The sequence below is a fragment of the Pempheris klunzingeri genome, chromosome 8, assembly GCF_042242105.1.
Source record: "Pempheris klunzingeri isolate RE-2024b chromosome 8, fPemKlu1.hap1, whole genome shotgun sequence".
In the NCBI taxonomy this organism is placed as follows: Eukaryota; Metazoa; Chordata; class Actinopteri; order Acropomatiformes; family Pempheridae; genus Pempheris; species Pempheris klunzingeri.
Genome location: NC_092019.1, coordinates 10,449,322 through 10,454,815, shown reverse-complemented (window position 1 = coordinate 10,454,815; position 5,494 = coordinate 10,449,322).

The window sequence follows — 5,494 nt, the reverse complement described above, 5'->3', positions numbered from 1 at the left end:
TGATTTTGTGTTCACACATAAAATCAAACATTGTCCCTGATTTACATCAGTCTATGTATAATATCTAAAGGAGTCTGCTCTTCAGAGGGCGCGCTGACTGCATTCCTCCCACATTTCTGACACAGATAAATAGGAAATTTCACTTGTAACAATATATCTAAAACAAATTTATAATTGCCGTTTTGAATTGGTATAATTTGTGACATGTACACATCATTAGATGCAGATTATGTTATTTTAGTTACACATCTGACTTGCCTTAACGCGTTGCCTGTGTATCATCAGTGTTAAGCCTGCATTTTAATTTGGGTTGGTGTAAGTGCAGAGCATTCATGTGTTTTTGGGACACCAGAGTTTAATGCTGAACCTCCTGGATATGCCAACCACCCATTAAAACATATAGATACAGCTAACACGGGTTAGCCATAAAAAATTAGAACCCTATGTGTTCTCGTGGAACTGCGTTCATTCATGTGTCGTTCACCTTTCAATTATTATAAAGCTTATCTCTCCTTTTTCTTCCTGATGTCAAAGCATATCACTCTGTTAGCTAAAACCCATGGCCTCTTGGCCCAGATATCTTCACTTACCTTGATTCTTAATGCTCACTCACAGTTCAATCCACAGTCTGTGCACTTGAGATATCCTTTCTTCTCTGACTCAAAGAGGCCTGATGGATTCTGTACTCTGTATTCTGTTCGGTAAAACAGCTCCATTCACTATTTCTCCACTATAAAGATCACTAATGACCCATAGACACATTCTCCACACAAAACCTATTTTTCTGTGAATAATAGATGTTCTTTTTTCTGTAGCTTTAAGAAACATACTTTGCCTCTTGCAGATCCTATCTTTGTTTGCAGTTCATTACTTTATCTTATTTTTCCTCCAGCAGATTAGTCTTATGCAGTGTTTTTTTTAGTGTCCTTTATTCTTTACAGGGAAAATGTGAATGGTACGATAGTCAACAGACGTCGACCAGCAACAATGTAAATCTGCTTGTTGATGGATGCAGGTCAAAAATCTTTCAAGGGTATTACTAGCAGACATAGACTACATTTATTTATTTCACAACTTGAGCCACATATGAGATGTCATTTGGCTGGCACAGATCTGGGAAGATTTGATTTTCAAGACAAATATCTGCAATTGGTTAGCTGAACAGTTAATGAATCCTGATATGATGCAATATGATATGAACTCCTATAGTATAATACATGGAATAAATCAGTCAGAGAATACCACTATGAAAGTAATATTTTTGTAATCAGTTAGTTTTACCCTGCATTGATACTGTGACCTTTGACCATTGTCATTGTGTGTTCTTGGAGATTACTTATATATGTACACTAGAACATTTTAATCTGTGTCATAACTGTTGCATGTTGGACCCCTGTAATAAAATTAAACCTGAAACTGCTTTTTCTATGGCAAACATGTTAGAAAACAGCCACCTATTCACATATCCAGTAGCCATGGAGGAACATTAGCATTCATTCGGAGTGTGTGTGTGTGTGTGTGTGTGTGTGTGTGTGTGTGTGTGTGTGTGTGTGTGTGTGTGTGTGTGTGTGTTCACCCAATCACTCCCTTTTTAGATCTATTTTGGTCTCCTGAGAAAACTCTCCATCTCTGCTTGTTAAATGCTCCACTATGTTTATGACCTAGTTGCTGGTTTGCTAACAGGTTTGGGTCAGCCTACTTAGAAATGTAATCAGTAACTGAATACAACTTACATTAAAACGTATTATGTCAGTAATATCATTTTTTTTTCACTTTAAACATTTTAAAAACATTGTCAATGCAAAATAAATGCATTTTTCATGTTTGTATGCTGCGACATGTGGGGTGCAGTCTCTTTTTTAAGTCTTCTCTTAAGTTCTGTGTAAGTGATGGTGATATTGCCAGGAATGGAAGGGAGGGGCTGCTGCTGTTTGAACCATCCATTTGGCTCAACATGATTCTTTTTCCCCTGGCCACAAAGAGTAGTACAAAGTGTAGTCTAAGAAACCCCTTCATGTCGTTAAAAGCACCGGTTATCATGAAAAAAAATGTATAATTTGAAAATTGCCATGCAAGATGTAAACAATTTAACTGTATATTTTTCAAATGTCATCTGGGCTGATTATAGTTACTTGTGTTTTGTAATCTGATTGCGTAATACCAATTAAGAATAATCCGTTACTATCCAACCCTGGGTGGCAAAGTTGATGAGACTGATGATGAGACAGCCTCTGGCCAGAAAACCAACACAACAAGCAGACAGAGATGATGGGATCTGCGTAATAGTCTGATAATTCTTTGTGGGTTTATCACTGTGAGCGACCCCTTTCACATAGCACATCATTTGATCTATTGCTACCCTTCAACATTCATTTTGTGGCCGTACTAGGTTAAATATCATCAACAGAATTATTTTTAAAAATGAAAATTTATTTGAGTTTCTGATGCTTCTGACTTTATGGACACCTAGTGTTAGTTTATTTGTCCCCACGGATCCTTTTAAAAGCTGTTTTTTTTTTTCTCACTGTATTTGATCTTTCTATCATTAATATACATGACATTAGCAACTGATGAGGCCAACATATGACATGCTGGTATGCATATGTAATACCTTGTGTGTGGGCCATTCAGAGAGTGTTTAAACGCACACAATTCACAGCTCCCCTACTGGGGAGCTCCTGGTGCCAGACTGAACAAATAAACAGCAGGGGGCTCAGTTTGAATGAAGAACTTATTCATTAATATATTGATTTAGTTATTCATACAGAAAAATCTGTTTTCCCAAAGTGGGTTTTTTTGAAAGTTAACACTTAAAATAAGGTTGTAAAGCAAGTGCATGTTTGAGTCAATACAGATTTAGAAACCCACAACCTTCCATCACCATCTTTTTATTGCACCCTGCCGTACATTAGCATTTGAATAGCGTTCATTTTTCAAAATCATCACTTGATTATCCAGATAACTCAGACAGAATGTAAGATGAAATCTTACCTTTTGGTATTAGAAAGACACAGAATAAATGTGTATTAAGCCTACAATTTCCTATAGCTATAATCCTGCTGTCTCTGTCACTCAAATCTCAGTCCCAAGCCCTCAACACTCTGGGGGTTAGAAGTGTTACTTTGATCAAGTCGGCAGCGTATGCAGACTTTGATCATCAGCCTCGTCGCCTTTTGTGTGTGTATACGTGTGTGTATGTGCATTTGTATATGTTTGTGAATTTGCTATTTCCTATTGGTCTTCGTGCTTACTTGAAACACATTGTATTTTTGTTGGAATGAAATGTGTTAAATAAATAAAGCTTTCACAAGCCAGGAGTGAGAAAAAAAAAAACATCCTTCTGTGTAATCACAGAACAGTTAACGTAGCAGCCCAGCAAGTGCAAGGATACACAAATCCACGAAATTGAGCAGTTTTGTTTTTTTTTTATTGGCTGGCATCTGTTAAGTGACAACTTACACTGACACTCTTATCGAGAGTCAATTAAAATACTGCTCATTATTCATGATTAAACAACTAAGCCATCAGATCAGCTGAAGATAGATGTTTGGCATCAATCAAGTCAGTGCAGTGCCATGCTGACACTAGGTAGTACAGGTAGTTGGAGCTACTATCAGACATGAGCAAAAATACATCAAAATCTATTCTTATACAAGATTCAAAATACAAATGTAAGTAAGTGAATCAAACTGAACTACAAATCATGCAATGTATCATTTTTAAAAACAATTTCAAGGGAGCATGAAATCATCACTTTGAGAAATTAGATTAAATTGACTGGTTTGGTAACAATAAAAGGACACTGATTTTGAAGAATATATTAATCAACACATACTTTGTTTAGTGTCTCTCAAACTAGACAACTAAATTACGCTGAAGACATTATTACAGCTTTTACATTTTCTTCAACCTCCGGAGCAGATTTAATGTGGAAGATATTTGCTAATGGAAGACTTTATTGATTTGCATTACCCTCTAATCCACTCTGATGGTTTTGATGTTGAAACTGATTTACAATTCTAACATGGCGAGACTCAGCGAGGGAACATTGCACGGCTTCAGAATATTCCGAAGTTCAGGTATACTATTAGAAAGAACAAAATGCCATTCACTCTGATGGATACTAAAAACCAAAAAGAAAAGTTTTTAAAAGGTATTCATTGCTAATCCTGCTGCACAAATATTAAAAAGCATTAAGCATTAAAAAGCACTGCATCAGAGCCTTTCTCAGGCAAGGCTAGACTAATTAAACTGCTACTTTAGCCATTTCCACATTAAGCCTGTCCAAACAATCACGTTTTTAAATTGTCTTTTAAAAAAATTGACTTGCTGCGAGTGATGCTCTGAAACTGACATCCATTGACTCTTCACTTGTCAGTGTCTACTTGCAGTTAAACCGAGACCAAAGACATGTCTCTGGACAGCCACGTTGGAAGTCAACAGCGTGAACAGATCTCAGATCAAAAAAAAATGAAAACGACTGCAGATAAAAGGGGTCGCTCATGGTAACAAATCCACAGAGATATATCACTCAACTTTTCAGAGAAACACATATTTCTTTATTGGAGAGCTAAAAAGAAAGTGAGTATTGGACTCCAAATAAATGCTTATGTTGCTCTGCCGGATGTGTACATACACATTCAGCAAATGTGTGATTGTGATTGTGATTACTGCTTCTTGACCTGCCCCCAAGTGGCTAGAAAAATCAGTTATTGCAGATTTGAATTATGTCATATAAAACTGTGATTCACACTAACCTTGCTGTACAGAGCGCTCCATAATGTGTCGCGTGTTCCCACCAAAGGAGAGCTGGTACATTTTCATTTAATGGCAGAGAGCCAATTGGGATTCTTATACTGAGGAGAGGATATATAGCATTTACTATTATAACAGGACGTGTTAGAAGTTTAATGGCCTTGCGGGCATATACCAGTATTGTACACATGAGCAGTAAACTATATAAACAGCACGCTTAGATTGGTTTATTGCAACCAGCTCCGATCTCATCTAGATGCAAGGTCTTGGATAAGATTAAAGGCATCATAGTGTGAAATAGAAGCAGTTCTGAGACAATATTTCAGTTTGACAACTGGGTTGAGGATAGCCCGCAGTGTTGGGATACTGGAGGAGAGTGACAGGTAAATTGACTGTTGGATGATTAATTTTCTCCGGCAAAGATCCAGATCTTCCTCAAGTGTCACTGGAAAAGAGTTTTTATGACAGCAGCGGATGACTTTTAATTGCTTAATTTTCATCTCCGTCTCGCTCACTACAAGGCAACAGATTAAAAGATAAAATAAGTATATAGCAATGCTCATCAAACTACAAACTGTGGATGATAAGAGCAGGCAACTTTCAATGTCTGGAGGATAGCAGGGAAAAAGTCATTAGGAGTTTGTATATCTTTATATCTGAATTAAGATAAGATATGACGGGGAAATTTACACACACATAATTAGACAGAGATAGAGACATGTTATACATTAGCTAATGG